The following is a 21096-nucleotide window of genomic DNA, read 5'->3' as shown; positions in this document are numbered from 1 at the left end:
TCCTAGATATTGTTACTCAAGATGTTCGTTACACTTAAGTGTTAGTGTTGTACTTCTAACAAGTAATTTAAGTAATATGAAAAATTTAAAGCATAGTAAAAATTTTGACCACACTGTAAAACTGCTGTAAATAAAATTACAATTATTTCTCAAATTCTAGTTCACCAAACATTGTAACTTGCATGTACCAAAACAGAGAAAGACAAAGGGATGCAGGGTCCAAACAAAGTTTTATTCCAACAAAGACATGTCAAATAATGTGACCACTAACTAAAACAGGACCATGCTATTTCAAATGTCAAGCTGTTTCTCTAACAGCTTGATTTTCAATTCTGTCTCTTTTTGCTGAAGCAGCGTCAGCTTAATTTGCTCTTTGGCCAGTTCAGTCTGTTTGATTGCCCTTTCTGTCTCCATTTTGAGGAGCCTCTCATAGGCTTCCTCATCACCGGCATGCCTCTTCCGTCGCCGTCGCTCTGGCGCTGGCTCTGGCTCTGGCTCTGGCCCCCGTGCCTGATGTGGTAGATAGATAAGTTTATTGGTCACTTGCAAAGCTAAAACCAAGGTTTAATGATAGCCCGCTAGCTGCTTAACACACAAGTCAATGGAGCCGCGTTAGCTCCCGTTAGCACGGCCGCGTCTCAATTAGAGATCGCCACGGCCTGCTTTTAATAAGGTGACAATTCAAATAGTTGGCTTGCATGATGTGTTGGTTGCCGTTCGTATGGTATTAAAACCGCTACACAATAGACGACGGTTAACTTACACTTTTGACGTGAAAGTCGGCTCTGTGCTACTCCTTTCATGAAGTAGTCCGCCATGTTTCAGATCCCGGAGGCGGAGACTTGAGATTGGGAAATCCGTATCCGGCCAGGTAGGGATCACAGTGATCCACCCTGCCTGTGTTTTGAAATACTCAGATAAAGTCAGCAGGATCACCGTGATCCATGACTGAGAAAAGGAGGATTTCATTATCCGGATTATTCTGATCCAGATTACAAGTTTTGAAATACTGGGCCCAGATGATCACCCTTACAGAGATCATGCGCCAGAAAGATGATCTTGCTTTTGCAGAGCTCTTGAACAGAATACGAGTGAAGCAAAAGAAAGAGCCTTTGAGTGAGAGTGACAAAGCTTTGCTTGCGCAGGCTGTGACTGACCCCAAAGACTGCCCACCTGACGTACTGCACGTATTTGCAACAAACAAGGAAGTACAGCCATGGCCAAAAGTTTTGAGAATGACACAAGTATTGGTTTTCACCAGGTTTGCTGCTTCAGTTTTTATGATGGCAGTTTGCATATACTCCAGAATGTTATGAAGAGTGATCAGATGAATTGCAATTAATTGCAAAGTCCCTCTTCGCCATGAAAATGAACTTAATCCCACAAGAAACATTTCCACTGCATTTCAGCCCTGCCACAAAAGGACCAGCTGACATCATGTCAGTGATTCTCTCGTTAACACAGGTGAGAATGTTGATTAGGACAAGGCTGGAGATCACTCTGTCATGCTGATTGAGTTAGAATAACAGACTGGAAGCTTTAAAAGGAGGGTGGTGCTTGAAATCATTGTTCTTCCTCTGTTAACCATGGTTACCTGCAAGGAAACACGTGCAGTCATCATTGCTTTGCACAAAAAGGGCTTCAGAGGCAAGGATATTGCTGCTAGTAAGATTGCACCTAAATCAACCATTTATCGGATCATCAAGAACTTCAAGGAGAGAGGTTCAATTGTTGTGAAGAAGGCTTCAGGGCGCCCAAGAAAGTCCAGCAAGCGCCAGGACCGTCTCCTAAAGTTGATTCAGCTGCAGGATCGGGGCACCACCAGTGCAGAGCTTGCTCAGGAATGGCAGCAGGCAGGTGTGAGTGCATCTGCACGCACAGTGAGGCGAAGACTTTTGGAGGATGGCCTGGTGTCAAGAAGGGCAGCAAAGAAGCCACTTCTCTCCAGGAAAAACATCAGCGACAGACTGATATTCTGCAAAAGGTACAGGGATTGGACTGCTGAGGACTGGGGTAAAGTCATTTTCTCTGATGAATCCCCTTTCCGATTGTTTGGGGCATCCGGAAAAAAGCTTGTCCGGAGAAGAAAAGGTGAGCGCTACCATCAGTCCTGTGTCATGCCAACAGTAAAGCATCCTGAGACCATTCATGTGTGGGGTTGCTTCTCAGCCAAGGGAGTGGGCTCACTCACAATTTTGCCTAAGAACACAGCCATGAATAAAGAATGGTACCAAAACATCCTCCGAGAGCAACTTCTCCCAACCATCCAAGAACAGTTTGGTGACGAACAATGCCTTTTCCAGCATGATGGAGCACCTTGCCATAAGGCAAAAGTGATAACTAAGTGGCTCGGGGAACAAAACATCGAAATTTTGGGTCCATGGCCAGGAAACTCCCCAGACCTTAATCCCATTGAGAACTTGTGGTCAATCCTCAAGAGGCGGGTGGACAAACAAAAACCCACAAATTCTGGCAAACTCCAAGCATTGATTATGCAAGAATGGGCTGCCATCAGTCAGGATGTGGCCCAGAAGTTGATTGACAGCATGCCAGGGCGAATTGCAGAGGTCTTGAAAAAGAAGGGTGAACACTGCAAATATTGACTCTTTGCATAAACTCAATGTAATTGTCAATAAAAGCCTTTGACACTTATGAAATGCTTGTAATTATACTTCAGTATACCATAGTAACATCTGACAAAAAGATCTAAAAACACTGAAGCAGCAAACCTGGTGAAAACCAATACTTGTGTCATTCTCAAAACTTTTGGCCATGGGTGTAGACCAACACAATGCAAATACAGTATTTGCCCTCCATACCAACATCATGAACATTGATGCAGACGACTACAAAAAAGACCCAACAACAGGACAGATGAGGAGACAGACTACACCCATCAAGGGTCAAAAAGGAGATTTACCCGACACCATACAAGCCGCAGAGGGAGTTCGTGTGATGCTGATTCGCAATATAGATGTAGAAGATGGCCTAGTGAACGGTGCGTTTGGAAAGATAGCCAAGATTGTGACTGAGACACAAAGTGGAACAAACGCAGTAAAGATGCTTGGACTGCAGCTGGACAATTCAAGTGCAGGTCAGAAACACCGCAACAAGACACAAGATGGACCACACAACTTGGTGTACATTGAGAAAACAGAGGAAAGCATGAGCAAAAAAGGAGTGGTTCGCAGGCAGTTCCCCATGAAGTTAGCCTTCGCGTGTACAGCCCACAAAGTTCAAGGTATGACATTGCAGTCTGCTGTGGTCTCCTTGAAACGTGTATTTGAACCAGGAATGGCCTATGTTGCACTAAGTAGAACAACGTCACTTCATGGACTGTATATGACAGACATTGATGAAAAGAAAATATATGCTGATCCTGACATCACAACTTCACTGGAAAACATGAAAAGAGCATCATTCAGCAGTATAATGCCACTTTTGGAACATGTACAGGTCACAAACCAAGTCCAGACCTTCAAAATCATTCACCACAACACCCAAGGACTACCATCTCACATTGAGGACATCAAACGGCATCACGAGTTGACACTTGCAGATGTGTTATGTGTAACGGAAATCAAGCTGTCTGGCTCCTTTGTTTCTACAAATCTCCAGTTGGAAGGTTACAACATGTTTACACGGAACAGACACCTCTCTTACACAAACTATCCTGACATTTCAAGCAAAGATGGAGGTGGAGTCGCTATCTACTGTAAAAGCCATATTCAAGCCCAGGCCAAGCAGTACATACAAAATGTGACGGACCTAGAGTTTGTAGTCGTCAAGATTGAGGCCCCAATCACAGCACTGATTGCTGCTGTCTACAGACCTCCATGTTACAGTGTTGGAAATTTCCTACAAAACCTGCAAAGTCTTTTGGATTCTTTGGAAATTATGGATCACCATCCAATCATCATCTGTGGTGACTTTAATGAGGACCTCTCATCCAGTGGAAATAAACCCATATTCCAGCTGTTTCACTCAAGAGGATATGCACAACTCATCAGAGCTGCAACGACTGAAAAACACACACTCCTGGATCACATGTACATCTCTCAACCACAACTCTGCCTCCAGTCAGGTGTACTGGAAACGTATAACAGCTATCACAATCCCGTTTACTGTGTATTAACCATGTGATGGCCCAGGATGAGGAACAATGCGCCGTTCTCAGCTCTTGGTACAATGATTTGCTTCTAGGTGTTCGGTTTCTGACCTGCTGAGCGGGCTGTCACAAGCCAGCAGTGTCAGCCGTCCCTTTAGCTTATTGTTGTTTAAATCAGGAGTGAGATTGCAAATTATTCACTCATGTTGGAAATGTTCAGGGTACAGAGGGCTCATACCACTACAATGAACTGCTTAGGCTCCAGTGGACTTACACTGTCATTAACTCTTGAAATGTCTGTATCACACCAATGTTTCCACATTGTTATTGTTCATTAATGTTTTTTTGGGGGGTTCTGTGAAACCTTTGTGCTATCTTATGATCAATAAAAGAGTAGGCTAATGTATCATATGATAGTACACACATGTCACTCAGTGGGGAGTGATGCACTGTTCTCAGCTCTTGGTACAATGATTTGCTTCTAGGTGTTCAGTTTCTGACCTGCTGAGCGGGCTGTCACAAGCCAGCAGTGTCAGCCGTCCCTTTAGCTTATTGTTGTTTAAATCAGGAGTGAGATTGCAAATTATTTACTCATGTTGGGGATGTTTACAGATGAGTACAGCAGGCTCATACTGGCACAGTGTTCTATATTGGCTGGACAGACTTCCTTTGTCATTCATTATAGTACTGCTCTTTTCAAGATTAACATGTTATGCTTATCAAGCAGTATCATGGCAGTGTGTGGGGGGCACACTGCCTTGATGAGATCAAGCAACATAAAGTAAACAAAAAGTAAGCAGCAGCTCCAGTGATGAAACGGGACACCAAAACAAAAGAAGACATTGAGGTAAAAATCATGAATAGGACTGCTAAGTGCATAAATGTTCACATGTAATTGCATGATTAAATCATCAATAGTATGGATTATAGTATACATGAAGATTCATGTGTGGAACAGAGTTTTTGCAATATATTTTGTATGTTGAATAATTTATGTATATTATAATGTATACAGTTTCCTGTTTTTGTTGCCATTACTAACAGATGTGTCCTTTTAGTATAGCCACAGAAAATGTGGTCACCACACCATGCTTACCAAGAAGCATCATGGCGGCGTGCAGATGGGAAAAAAACAAATCTCAAGCTAAGTGTTCATTTTTTCTCTTCATCTTATTATTGCATCTTATAAATGTTATAAAATAACATTTCACTACTCTGAGAATTTGTCACCACTTACCCAAAAAAAAACATTTCATGAATGTAAATATAACTGAAGAATTAGCACTAATACAGCTGTTTATGTCCTGATTGTTTTTCAGACACGGCACAGCTGTTAAACAAAGATGAAGACCACAGTGAACACCACAATGTCGATGACAGCAGGTCCAGTGAGGAAGCAGCACACCAAAACAAGTAGATATTGAGGTAAAGGTTATGAATAATGACTGGTAAAGACTACTTTTGCATCCAGTGTGTCTTAGCCAGTGTCATATTTGGTCATGTGCTGTGTGTAAGGGCATATTTGCAGTATATGTCAAATATTATGCATTCTAGTACACATGCTAATGAATGTGGGTGAATAAAGGAAAATGTGCAGTGCATTTTACATGTTTGAAAGTTGAGAGTGTACAACGTACTTAATACAATTCCCTGTTTTTGTTCTCATTACTGATATGCATGTCCTTCTGTATAGCTGCAGAAAGACTTTGGCCACCACACCATGCTTACCAAGAAGCATCATGGCATTGTACAGATGGAAAAACATCATCTAATGATAAGTGTTGCATTTTTTCACTTCATTATATTTTGGTGTAAGCTAATGTTTTCACTATTTTGACAATTACCCATATAATACATTGTCACCACATACCGAGGGAAACATTTCACTAATGTTGATATAAAAGAAGGACTAGGACTAATTCAACTGCTGATGTTCTCTAACTATTTTCAGACGCAGGATAGCTGATACAGATGGGGAAGCAGTGAGGAAGCAGAGGAAGCAGTGCACCAAAACATGAAGGATATGAATTTCACTGGTAAATTCTAGTGTTGCAGTATATTTTGTCATATGGGGTTTCTGTATCTAGTTAAGTGCAAACAAGTTTACATTGATGTGCATGCTTACATCTTCTTTATTATGAACTATACTCTGCATGATGGGGACTATGTCGGTAAATAAGTGAGTCTGCAGTGTATTTTGTGTTAAAATATGTTATCACCACATGCTCATAGAAACATTTCACTAATAAAGATGCAAAAGGATTAGGGCTATTGTAGCTGCTGATGTACTCTGATTTTTTTCAGACAGCTGTTAAAGCAAGGTGAACACCACATTGAACACTGCGACGAAAATGGCAGCAGCTCCAGTGAGGAAACAACACACCAAAGTAAGCAGACATTGAGATAAAGGTTAGGAAAATAGGACAGCTAAACTCATTACTAATTCCTTCTGTATAGCCATGGATTTGTGCAGATGCGAAAACAACATTTAATGCTAAATGTTGCAGTTTTTCTCTTTAGTATGTTGTCAAATAATGTTTTCACTATTTTGACAATTTCCCATAAAATATGTTATCATAGGGATATAGGAAGATAGGAAAACATTTTAGTAATGTTGATAAAAAAGGGCTAGGACTAATGGAGCTACTGATGTTCTCTGATTATTTTCAGACACAGGACAGCTGATGCAGATAAAGGAAACTGCCTACAGCAGTGAAGATAGAGGACAGCAGCAGCTCCAGTGAGGAAGCAGAGGAAGCAGTGCACCAAAACATGAACACATTGAGGTAAAGGTTAAGAATTTCACTGGTAAACCCTAGTGTTGCAGTATATTTTGTCATATGGGGTTTCTGTATCTATTGAAGTGCACACAGGTTTACATTGATGTGAATCCTTATATCTTCTTTATTATGGATTGTACTGTGCAAGATGTGTGGGCAAGTGAAAGTGAGGTGTCTGCAGTGTATTTCATGTGTTTCAGAATTTGTTTACAAGGTAGTGTATACGGTTTTCTGTATTTATTAGTGTGCCTGCTTTGCAATGCAAAGGAGCACACTCTTATTATTGCTCATACTTATTAGTGTGCCTGCTTTGCAAGGCAAAGGAGCACACTTATATTATTGCTCATACTTATTAGTGTGCCTGCTTTGCAAAGCAAAGGAGCACACTCTTAATATTGCTCATACTTATTAGTGTGCCTGCTTTGGAAGGCAAAGGAGCGCACTCTTAATATTGCTCATACTTATTAGTGTGCCTGCTTTGCAAGGCAAAGGAGCGCACTCTTAATATTGCTCATACTTATTAGTGTGCCTGCTTTGCAATGCAAAGGAGCACACTCTTAATATTGCTCATACTTATCTTTTTTTTATTATTATTCTTCCTTGCAAAACTTCGGCGCGTAACTAGTCTCGCAGCGTAGCCGCGACACCCCTCAAAATACATCAAAACGTGCGCCTTGAACGGGAATCAAGTGCTATGACTTTTCTTAGAGATTGTACGTAAAGTTTTCGCACAAAGTGCGAAAACGTGCGATTTTCGGCCCATTGAAATGAATGGAGAATCGGAAAAAAAATCGCACAAATTCATCAAATCGGCCCCTCTTTGGAGCCACGCCACTTGGTCATACTTTATCGCAGAAACATGATTAAAAGTTTACACGGGTCACAAGACTTTGAACTCTGTTGGTCTAAAGACACTTTTCAATAGCTACTACGGTTTTTACGCAATCACAGATTACGTTTTATACGACTTTTGGACAGTTTCAGATTTTATAATGGGTGTGTATTGCGCGGAATGTTCAGACCTAGAGCACGTGATGTCGTCACACACTCTAGCTCCACGCCTTCAAGTTTGATCAGAAATCTTCCAAACATTATCATCTTAGTCCCACAGCTTCCACTCTACAAGCAAGATTTATACACCAAATTGTAGGCATTTTTGTCCTCTCTCACCCAATGTTACTTCCATTGAAATAGGACCCACGGTTTTTGAATAAATCGCCCAACTGTGCAGGGAGTGCTGTCCGACACTCCCATCCGCTTCCATGTAATTTGACCGCTCAAACCCAGAGTGAGAAGAAGAAAAGAAGGTGATTTATATTTTATCACAGCTCCTTTAGTTTAAATCATACAGACACATGTCATACATCAGTGTCGCCAGTGAAGTCTTGGGACGCTCAAAGTGAAAAAACATTTTTGATGCAAGCTTTACTTTTTGAGATACAGGGATTTGTTCGGGGACAGTCTTGGCTTATTGTGAGTGCTAATGAAACATTAGTTCAAAGTTTCCCGCCACAGGGGGGCCTGTATCCATAGCAACTAGTGACTCGGTCTCTGGGCAGAAATTGTCACACCTGCCCGTGATTGGCTAGGTCGACAGTTAATACTGTTTAATACTGTTTAATACTGTCATTCTGTTTGTGTTTGTGTGTGTGCGAGGGATGGAGATGCGCACCAAGCAGCAGGCACACTCAAAATTTCCTGAAATTTTCTAGTTAGTGTGCCTGCTTTGCAAGGCAAAGGAGCACACTCTTAATATTGCTCATACTTATTATTTTTTTTATTTTTATTTTTATTAGTGTGCCTGCTTTGCAAAGCAAAGGAGCACATTCTTATTATTGCTCATACTTATTATTATTAGTGTGCCTGCTTTGCAAGGCAAAGGAGCACACTCTTATTATTGCTCATACTTATTATTATTATTATTAGTGTGCCTGCTTTGCAAAGCAAAGGAGCACATTCTTATTATTGCTCATACTTATTATTATTTTTATTATTTTTAGTGTGCCTGCTTTGCAAGGCAAAGGAGCACACTCTTAATATTGCTCATACTTATTAGTGTGCCTGCTTTGCAAGGCAAAGGAGCACACTCTTAATATTGCTCATACTTATTATTTTTATTAGTGTGCCTGCTTTGCAAGGCAAAGGAGCACACTCTTAATATTGCTCATACTTATTATTTTTATTAGTGTGCCTGCTTTGCAAGGCAAAGGAGCACACTCTTAATATTGCTCATACTTATTATTTTTTTTATTTTTATTTTTATTAGTGTGCCTGCTTTGCAAAGCAAAGGAGCACATTCTTATTATTGCTCATACTTATTATTATTAGTGTGCCTGCTTTGCAAGGCAAAGGAGCACACTCTTATTATTGCTCATACTTATTATTATTATTATTAGTGTGCCTGCTTTGCAAAGCAAAGGAGCACATTCTTATTATTGCTCATACTTATTATTATTTTTATTATTTTTAGTGTGCCTGCTTTGCAAGGCAAAGGAGCACACTCTTAATATTGCTCATACTTATTAGTGTGCCTGCTTTGCAAGGCAAAGGAGCACACTCTTAATATTGCTCATACTTATTATTTTTATTAGTGTGCCTGCTTTGCAAGGCAAAGGAGCACACTCTTAATATTGCTCATACTTATTATTTTTATTAGTGTGCCTGCTTTGCAAGGCAAAGGAGCACACTCTTAATATTGCTCATACTTATTATTATTAGTGTGCCTGCTTTGCAAGGCAAAGGAGCACACTCTTAATATTGCTCATACTTATTATTTTTTTTATTTTTATTTTTCTTTTTATTATTCTTCCTTGCAAAACTTCGGCGTGTAACTAGTCTCGCAGCGTAGCCGCGACACCCCTCAAAATACATCAAAACGTGCGCCTTGAACGGGAATCAAGTGCTATGACTTTTCTTAGAGATTGTACGTAAAGTTTTCGCACGAAGTGTGAAAACGTGCGATTTTCGGCCCATTGAAATGAATGGAGAATCGGAAAAAAAATCGCACAAATTCATCAAATCGGCCCCTCTTTGGAGCCACGCCACTCGGTCATACTTTGTCGCAGAAACATGATTAAAAGTTTACACGGGTCACAAGACTTTGAACTCTGTTGGTCTAAAGACACTTTTCAATAGCTACTACGGTTTTTACGCAATCGCAGATTACGTTTTATACGACTTTTGGACAGTTTCAGATTTTATAATGGGTGTGTATTGCGCGGAATGTTCAGACCTAGAGCACGTGATGTCGTCACACACTCTAGCTCCACGCCTTCAAGTTTGATCAGAAATCTTCCAAACATTATCATCTTAGTCCCACAGCTTCCACTCTACAAGCAAGATTTATACACCAAATTGTAGGCATTTTTGTCCTCTCTCACCCAATGTTACTTCCACTGAAATAGGACCCACGGTTTTTGAATAAATCGCCCAAAAGGGCAGGGAGTGCCGTCCGACACTCCCATCCGCTTCCATGTAATTTGACCGCTCAAACCCAGAGTGAGAAGACGAAAAGAAGGTGATTTATATTTTATCACAGCTCCTTTAGTTTAAATCATACAGACACATGTCATACATCAGTGTCGCCAGTGAAGTCTTGGGACGCTCAAAGTGAAAAAACATTTTCGATGCGAGCTTTACTTTTCGAGATACAGGGATTTGTTCGGGGACAGTCTTGGCTTATTGTGAGTGCTAATGAAACATTAGTTCAAAGTTTCCCGCCACAGGGGGGCCTGTATCCATAGCAACTAGTGACTCTGTCTCTGGGCAGAAATTCTCACACCTGCCCGTGATTGGCTAGGTCGACAGTTAATACTGTTTAATACTGTTTAATACTGTCATACTGTTTGTGTTTGTGTGTGTGCGAGGGATGGAGATGCGCACCAAGCAGCAGGCACACTCAAAATTTCCTGAAATTTTCTAGTTAGTGTGCCTGCTTTGCAAGGCAAAGGAGCACACTCTTATTATTGCTCATACTTAATATTATTATTATTCTTCCTTGCAAAACTTCGGTATGTAACTAGTCTCGGGGCGTAGTTGCGACACCCCTCAAAATACATCAAAACGTGCGCCTTGATCGGGAATCAAGTGCTATGACTTTTCTTAGAGATTGTACGTAAAGTTTTCGCACGAAGTGCGAAAACGTGCGATTTTCGGCCCATTGAAATGAATGGAGAATCGGAAAAAAAATCGCACAAATTCATCAAATCGGCCCCTCTTTGGAGCCACGCCACTCGGTCATACTTTGTCGCAGAAACATGATTAAAAGTTTACACGGGTCACAAGACTTTGAACTCTGTTGGTCTAAAGACACTTTTCAATAGCTACTACGGTTTTTACGCAATCACAGATTACGTTTTATACGACTTTTGGACAGTTTCAGATTTTATAATGGGTGTGTATTGCGCGGAATGTTCAGACCTAGAGCACGTGATGTCGTCACACACTCTAGCTCCACGCCTTCAAGTTTGATCAGAAATCTTCCAAACATTATCATCTTAGTCCCACAGCTTCCACTCTACAAGCAAGCTTTATACACCAAATTGTAGGCATTTTTGTCCTCTCTCAGCCAATGTTACTTCTATTGAAATAGGACCCACGGTTTTTGAATAAATCGCCCAACTGTGCAGGGAGTGCCGTCCGACACTCCCATCCGCTTCCATGTAATTTGACCGCTCAAACCCAGAGTGAGAAGAAGAAAAGGAGGTGATTTACATTTTATCACAGCTCCTTTAGTTTAAATCATACAGACACATGTCATACATCAGTGTCGCCAGTGAAGTCTTGGGACGCTCAAAGTGAAAAAACATTTTCGATGCTAGCTTTACTTTTCGAGATACAGGGATTTGTCCGGGGACAGTCTTGGCTTATTGTGAGTGCTAATGAAACATTAGTTCAAAGTTTCCCGCCACAGGGGGGCCTGTATCCATAGCAACTAGTGACTCGGTCTCTGGGCAGAAATTGTCACACCTGCCCGTGATTGGCTAGGTGGACAGTTAATACTGTTTAATACTGTCATACTGTTTGTGTTTGTGTGTGTGCGAGGGACGGAGATGCGCACCAAGCAGCAGGCACACTCAAAATTTCCTGAAATTTTCTAGTTTTTATTATTCTTCCTTGCAAAACTTCGGCGTGTAACTAGTCTCGGGGCGTAGTTGCGACACCCCTCAAAATACATCAAAACGTGCGCCTTGATCGGGAATCAAGTGCTATGACTTTTCTTAGAGATTGTACGTAAAGTTTTCGCACGAAGTGCGAAAACGTGCGATTTTCGGCCCATTGAAATGAATGGAGAATCGGAAAAAAATTCGCACAAATTCATCAAATCGGCCCCTCTTTGGAGCCACGCCACTTGGTCATACTTTGTCGCAGAAACATGATTAAAAGTTTACACGGGTCACAAGACTTTGAACTCTGTTGGTCTAAAGACACTTTTTAATAGCTACTACGGTTTTTACGCAATCGCAGATTACGTTTTATACGACTTTTGGACAGTTTCAGATTTTATAATGGGTGTGTATTGCGCGGAATGTTCAGACCTAGAGCACGTGATGTCGTCACACACTCTAGCTCCACGCCTTCAAATTTTATCAGAAATCTTCCAAACATTATCATCTTAGTCCCACAGCTTCCACTCTACAAGCAAGATTTATACACCAAATTGTAGGCATTTTTGTCCTCTCTCACCCAATGTTACTTCCATTGATATAGGACCCACGGTTTTTGAATAAATCGCCCGAAAGGGCAGGGAGTGCCGTCCGACACTCCCATCCGCTTCAATGTAATTTGACCGCTCAAACCCAGAGTGAGAAGAAGAAAAGGAGGTGATTTATATTTTATCACAGCTCCTTTAGTTTAAATCATAGAGACACATGTCATACATCAGTGTCGCCGGTGAAGTCTTGGGACGCTCAAAGTGAAAAAACATTTTCGATGTGAGCTTTACTTTTCGAGATACAGGGATTTGTTCGGGGACAGTCTTGGCTTATTGTGAGTGCTAATGAAACATTAGTTCAAAGTTTCCCGCCACAGGGGGGCCTGTATCCATAGCAACTAGTGACTCGGTTTCTGGGCAGAAATTCTCACACCTGCCCGTGATTGGCTAGGTCGACAGTTAATACTGTTTAATACTGTCATACTGTTTGTGTTTGTGTGTGTGCGAGGGATGGAGATGCGCACCAAGCAGCAGGCACACTCAAAATTTCCTGAAATTTTCTAGTTAGTGTGCCTGCTTTGCAAGGCAAAGGAGCACACTCTTATTATTGCTCATACTTATTATTATTTTTCTTTTTATTCTTCCTTGCAAAACTTCGGCGCGTAACTAGTCTCGCAGCGTAGCCGCGACACCCCTCAAAATACATCAAAACGTGCGCCTTGAACGGGAATCAAGTGCTATGACTTTTCTTAGAGATTGTACCTAAAGTTTTCGCACGAAGTGCGAAAACGTGCGATTTTCGGCCCATTGAAACGAATGGAGAATCGGGGAAAAAAACACACAAATTCATCAAATCGGCCCCTCTTTGGAGCCACGCCACTCGGTCATACTTTGTCGCAGAAACATGATTAAAAGTTTACACGGGTCACAAGACTTTGAACTCTGTTGGTCTAAAGAAACTTTTCAATAGCTACTACGGTTTTTACGCAATCGCAGATTACGTTTTATACAACTTTTGGACAGTTTCAGATTTTATAATGGGTGTGTATTGCGCGGAATGTTCAGACCTAGAGCACGTGATGTCGTCACACACTCTAGCTCCACGCCTTCAGGTTTGATCAGAAATCTTCCAAACATTATCATCTTAGTCCCACAGCTTCCACTCTACAAGCAAGATTTATACACCAAATTGTAGGCATTTTTGTCCTCTCTCACCCAACGTTACTTCCATTGAAATAGGACCCACGGTTTTTGAATAAGTCGCCCGAAAGGGCAGGGAGTGCTGTCCAACACTCCCATCCGCTTCCATGCAATTTGACCGCTCAAACCCAGAGTGAGAAGAAGAAAAGAAGGTGATTTATATTTTATCACAGCTCCTTTAGTTTAAATCATACAGACACATGTCATACATCAGTGTCGCCGGTGAAGTCTTGGGACGCTCAAAGTGAAAAAACATTTTCGATGCGAGCTTTACTTTTCGAGATACAGGGATATGTTCGGCGACCGGCTTGGCTTATTGTGAGTGCTAATGAAACATTAGTTCAAAGTTTCCCGCCACAGGGGGGCCTGTATCCATAGCAACTAGTGACTCAGTCTCTTGGCGGAAATTGTCACAGCTGCCCGTGATTGGCTAGGTGGACAGTTAATACTGTTTAATACTGTCATACAGTTTGTGTTTGTGTGTGTGCGAGGGATGGAGATGCGCACCAAGCAGCAGGCACACTCAAAATTTCCTGAAATTTTCTAGTTAGTGTGCCTGCTTTGCAAGGCAAAGGAGCACACTCTTAATATTGCTCATACTTATTAGTGTGCCTGCTTTGCAAGGCAAAGGAGCACACTCTTAATATTGCTCATACTTATTATTATTAGTGTGCCTGCTTTGCAAGGCAAAGGAGCACACTCTTAATATTGCTCATACTTATTAGTGTGCCTGCTTTGCAAAGCAAAGGAGCACATTCTTATTATTGCTCATACTTATTATTATTTTTATTTTTCTTTTTATTATTCTTCCTTGCAAAACTTCGGCGCGTAACTAGTCTCGCAGCGTAGCCGCGACACCCCTCAAAATACATCAAAACGTGCGCCTTGAACGGGAATCAAGTGCTATGACTTTTCTTAGAGATTGTACGTAAAGTTTTCGCACGAAGTGCGAAAACGTGCGATTTTCGGCCCATTGAAATGAATGGAGAATCGGAAAAAAAAACGCACAAATTCATCAAATCGGCCCCTCTTTGGAGCCACGCCACTCGGTCATACTTTGTCGCAGAAACATGATTAAAAGTTTACACGGGTCACAAGACTGTGAACTCTGTTGGTCTAAAGACACTTTTCAATAGCTACTACGGTTTTTACGCAATCGCAGATTACGTTTTATACGACTTTTGGACAGTTTCAGATTTTATAATGGGTGTGTATTGCGCGGAATGTTCAGACCTAGAGCACGTGATGTCGTCACACACTCTAGCTCCACGCCTTCAAGTTTGATCAGAAATCTTCCAAACATTATCATCTTAGTCCCACAGCTTCCACTCTACAAGCAAGATTTATACACCAAATTGTAGGCATTTTTGTCCTCTCTCACCCAATGTTACTTCCATTGAAATAGGACCCACGGTTTTTGAATAAATCGCCCAAAAGGGCAGGGAGTGCCGTCCGACACTCCCATCCGCTTCCATGTAATTTGACCGCTCAAACCCAGAGTGAGAAGAAGAAAAGAAGGTGATTTATATTTTATCACAGCTCCTTTAGTTTAAATCATACAGACACATGTCATACATCAGTGTCGCCGGTGAAGTCTTGGGACGCTCAAAGTGAAAAAACATTTTTGATGCGAGCTTTACTTTTCGAGATACAGGGATTTGTTCGGGGACAGTCTTGGCTTATTGTGAGTGCTAATGAAACATTAGTTCAAAGTTTCCCGCCACAGGGGGGCCTGTATCCATAGCAACTAGTGACTCGGTCTCTGGGCAGAAATTGTCACACCTGCCCGTGATTGGCTAGGTCGACAGTTAATACTGTTTAATACTGTTTAATACTGTTTAATACTGTCATACTGTTTGTGTTTGTGTGTGTGCGAGGGATGGAGATGCGCACCAAGCAGCAGGCACACTCAAAATTTCCTGAAATTTTCTAGTTATTAGTGTGCCTGCTTTGCAAGGCAAAGGAGCACACTCTTATTATTGCTCATACTTAATATTATTATTATTCTTCCTTGCAAAACTTCGGTATGTAACTAGTCTCGCAGCGTAGCCGCGACACCCCTCAAAATACATCAAAACGTGCGCCTTGAACGGGAATCAAGTGCTATGACTTTTCTTAGAGATTGTATGTAAAGTTTTCGCACGAAGTGCGAAAACGTGCGATTTTCGGCCCATTGAAATGAATGGAGAATCGGAAAAAAAATCGCACAAATTCATCAAATCGGCCCCTCTTTGGAGCCACGCCACTCGGTCATACTTTGTCGCAGAAACATGATTAAAAGTTTACACGGGTCACAAGACTTTGAACTCTGTTGGTCTAAAGACACTTTTCAATAGCTACTACGGTTTTTACGCAATCGCAGATTACGTTTTATACGACTTTTGGACAGTTTCAGATTTTATAATGGGTGTGTATTGCGCGGAATGTTCAGACCTAGAGCACGTGATGTCGTCACACACTCTAGCGCCACGCCTTCAAGTTTGATCAGAAATCTTCCAAACATTATCATCTTAGTCCCACAGCTTCCACTCTACAAGCAAGATTTATACACCAAATTGTAGGCATTTTTGTCCTCTCTCACCCAATGTTACTTCCATTGAAATAGGACCCACGGTTTTTGAATAAATCGCCCGAGAGGGCAGGGAGTGCCGTCCGACACTCCCATCCGCTTCCATGCAATTTGACCGCTCAAACCCAGAGTGAGAAGAAGAAAAGGAGGTGATTTATATTTTATCACAGCTCCTTTAGTTTAAATCATACAGACACATGTCATACATCAGTGTCGCCGGTGAAGTCTCGGGACGCTCAAAGTGAAAAAATATTTTCGATGCGAGCTTTACTTTTCGAGATACAGGGATTTGTTCGGGGACAGTCTTGGCTTATTGTGAGTGCTAATGAAACATTAGTTCAAAGTTTCCCGCCACAGGGGGGCCTGTATCCATAGCAACTAGTGACTCGGTCTCTGGGCAGAAATTGTCACACCTGCCCGTGATTGGCTAGGTGGACAGTTAATACTGTTTAATACTGTTTAATACTGTCATACTGTTTGTGTTTGTGTGTGTGCGAGGGATGGAGATGCGCACCAAGCGGCAGGCACACTCAAAATTTCCTGAAATTTTCTAGTTATTATTATTATTATTATTATTCTTCCTTGCAAAACTTCGGTATGTAACTAGTCTCGCAGCGTAGCCGCGACACCCCTCAAAATACATCAAAACGTGCGCCTTGAACGGGAATCAAGTGCTATGACTTTTCTTAGAGATTGTACGTAAAGTTTTCGCACGAAGTGCGAAAACGTGCGATTTTCGGCCCATTGAAATGAATGGAGAATCGGAAAAAAAATCGCGCAAATTCATCAAATCGGCCCCTCTTTGGAGCCACGCCACTCGGTCATACTTTGTCGCAGAAACATGATTAAAAGTTTACACGGGTCACAAGACTTTGAACTCTGTTGGTCTAAAGACACTTTTCAATAGCTACTACGGTTTTTACGCAATCGCAGTTTACGTTTTAAAAGACTTTCGGACAGTTTCAGATTTTATAATGGGTGTGTATTGCGCGGAATGTTCAGACCTAGAGCACGTGACGTCGTCACACACTCTAGCTCCACGCCTTCAAGTTTTATCAGAAATCTTCCAAACATTATCGTCTTAGTCCCACAGCTTCCACTGTACAAGCAAGATTTATACACCAAATTGTAGGCATTTTTGTCCTCTCTCACCCAATGTTACTTCCATTGAAATAGGACCCACGGTTTTTGAATAAATCGCCCAAAAGGGCAGGGAGTGCCGTCCGACACTCCCATCCGCTTCCATGTAATTTGACCGCTCAAACCCAGAGTGAGAAGAAGAAAAGAAGGTGATTTATATTTTATCACAGCTCCTTTAGTTTAAATCATACAGACACATGTCATACATCAGTGTCGCCAGTGAAGTCTTGGGACGCTCAAAGTGAAAAAACATTTTCGATGCGAGCTTTACTTTTCGAGATACAGGGATTTGTTCGGGGACAGTCTTGGCTTATTGTGAGTGCTAATGAAACATTAGTTCAAAGTTTCCCGCCACAGGGGGGCCTGTATCCATAGCAACTAGGGACTCGGTCTCTGGGCAGAAATTGTCACACCTGCCCGTGATTGGCTAGGTCGACAGTTAATACTGTTTAATACTGTCATACTGTTTGTGTTTGTGTGTGTGCGAGGGATGGAGATGCGCACCAAGCAGCAGGCACACTCAAAATTTCCTGAAATTTTCTAGTTTTTATTTTTATTCTTCCTTGCAAAACTTCGGCGCGTAACTAGTCTCGCAGCGTAGCCGCGACACCCCTCAAAATACATCAAAACGTGCGCCTTGATCGGGAATCAAGTGCTATGACTTTTCTTAGAGATTGTGCGTAAAGTTTTCGCACGAAGTGCGAAAACGTGCGATTTTCGGCCCATTGAAATGAATGGAGAATCGGAAAAAAAATCGCACAAATTCATCAAATCGGCCCCTCTTTGGAGCCACGCCACTTGGTCATACTTTGTCGCAGAAACATGATTAAAAGTTTACACGGGTCACAAGACTTTGAACTCTGTTGGTCTAAAGACACTTTTCAATAGCTACTACGGTTTTTACGCAATCGCAGTTTACGTTTTATACGACTTTTGGACAGTTTCAGATTTTATAATGGGTGTGTATTGCGCGGAATGTTCAGACCTAGAGCACGTGATGTCGTCACACACTCTAGCTCCACGCCTTCAAGTTTGATCAGAAATCTTCCAAACATTATCATCTTAGTCCCACAGCTTCCACTCTACAAGCAAGATTTATACACCAAATTGTAGGCATTTTTGTCCTCTCTCACCCAATGTTACTTCCATTGAAAAAGGACCCACGGTTTTTGAATAAATCGCCCGAAAGGGCAGGGAGTGCCGTCCGACACTCCCATCCGCTTCCATGCAATTTGACCGCTCAAACCCAGAGTGAGAAGAAGAAAAGGAGGTGATTTATATTTTATCACAGCTCCTTTAGTTTAAATCATACAGACACATGTCATACATCAGTGTCGCCAGTGAAGTCTCGGGACGCTCAAAGTGAAAAAACATTTTCGATGCGAGCTTTACTTTTCGAGATACAGGGATTTGTTCGGGGACAGTCTTGGCTTATTGTGAGTGCTAATGAAACATTAGTTCAAAGTTTCCCGCCACAGGGGGGCCTGTATCCATAGCAACTAGTGACTCTGCCCCTCTCTGCCCCTCTTTGGAGCCACGCCACTTGGTCATACTTTGTCGCAGAAACATGATTAAAAGTTTACACTGGTCACAAGACTTTGAACTCTGTTGGTCTAAAGACACTTTTCAATAGCTACTACGGTTTTTACGCAATCGCAGTTTATGTTTTATAAGACTTTTGGACAGTTTCAGATTTTAGAATGGGTGTGTATTGCGCGGAATGTTCAGACCTAGAGCACGTGATCTCGTCACACACTCTAGCTCCACGCCTTCAAGTTTGATCAGAAATCTTCTAAACATTATCATCTTAGTCCCACAGCTTCCACTCTACAAGCAAGCTTTATACACCAAATTGTAGGCATTTTTGTCCTCTCTCACCCAATGTTACTTCCATTGAAATAGGACCCACGGTTTTTGAATAAATCGCCCAAAAGGGCAGGGAGTGCCGTCCGACACTCCCATCCGCTTCCATGTAATTTGACCGCTCAAACCCAGAGTGAGAAGAAGAAAAGAAGGTGATTTATATTTTATCACAGCTCCTTTAGTTTAAATCATACAGACACATGTCATACATCAGTGTCGCCAGTGAAGTCTTGGGACGCTCAAAGTGAAAAAACATTTTCGATGCGAGCTTTACTTTTCGAGATACAGGGATTTGTTGAGCGACCGGTTTTGTCTTATTGTGAGTGCTAATGAAACATTAGTTCAAAGTTTCCTGCCACAGGGGGGCCTGTATCCATAGCAACTAGTGACTCAGTCTCTGGGCAGAGTGTCGCGGCGAGCCACGCCACTTGGTCATACTTTGTCACAGAAACATGATTAAAAGTTTACACGGGTCACAAGACTTTGAACTCTGTTGGTCTAAAGACACTTTTCAATAGCTACTACGGTTTTTACGCAATCGCAGTTTACGTTTTATAAGACTTTTGGACAGTTTCAGATTTTATAATGGGTGTGTATTGCGCGGAATGTTCAGACCTAGAGCACGTGACGTCGTCACACACTCTAGCTCCACGCCTTCAAGTTTGATCAGAAATCTTCTAAACATTATCATCTTAGTCCCACAGCTTCCACTCTACAAGCAAGATTTATACACCAAATTGTAGGCATTTTTGTCCTCTCTCACCCAATGTTACTTCCATTGAAATAGGACCCACGGTTTTTGAATAAATCACCCAAAAGGGCAGGGAGTGCTGTCCGACACTCCCATCCGCTTCCATGTAATCTGACCGCTCAAACCCAGAGTGAGAAGAAGAAAAGGAGGTGATTTATATTTTATCACAGCTCCTTTTTTAAAAATCATACAGACACATGTCATACATCAGTGTCGCCAGTGAAGTCTTGGGACGCTCAAAGTGAAAAAACATTTTTGATGCGAGCTTTACTTTTCGAGATACAGGGATTTGTTCGGGGACAGTCTTGGCTTATTGTGAGTGCTAATGAAACATTAGTTCAAAGTTTCCCGCCACAGGGGGGCCTGTATCCATAGCAACTAGTGACTCGGTCTCTGGGCAGAAATTGTCACACCTGCCCGTGATTGGCTAGGTCGACAGTTAATACTGTTTAATACTGTTTAATACTGTCATACTGTTTGTGTTTGTGTGTGTGCGAGGGATGGAGATGCGCACCAAGCAGCAGGCACACTCAAAATTTCCTGAAATTTTCTAGTATTATTATTATTCTTCCTTGCAAAACTTCGGTATGTAACTAGTCTCGGGGCGTTGTTGCGACACCCCTCAAAATACATCAAAACGTGCGCCTTGAACGGGAATCAAGTGCTATGACTTTTCTTAGAGATTGTGCGTAAAGTTTTCGTACGAAGTGCGAAAACGTGCGATTTTCGGCCCATTGAAATGAATGGAGAATCGGAAAAAAAATCGCACAAATTCATCAAATCGGCCCCTCTTTGGAGCCACGCCACTCGGTCATACTTTGTCGCAGAAACATGATTAAAAGTTTACACAGGTCACAAGACTTTGAACTCTGTTGGTCTAAAGACACTTTTCAATAGCTACTACGGTTTTTACGCAATCGCAGATTACGTTTTATACGACTTTTGGCCAGTTTCAGATTTTATAATGGGTGTGTATTGCGCGGAATGTTCAGACCTAGAGCACGTGATGTCGTCACACACTCTAGCTCCACG

The sequence above is a fragment of the Centroberyx affinis genome, unplaced genomic scaffold (assembly GCF_046629955.1).
Source record: "Centroberyx affinis isolate AG114_WGS23_722 - 3 ecotype Tasmania unplaced genomic scaffold, CSIRO-AGI_Caff_v1 ptg000739l_1, whole genome shotgun sequence".
Taxonomy (NCBI): domain Eukaryota; kingdom Metazoa; phylum Chordata; class Actinopteri; order Beryciformes; family Berycidae; genus Centroberyx; species Centroberyx affinis.
Note: the sequence above shows the minus strand (reverse complement) of the source record.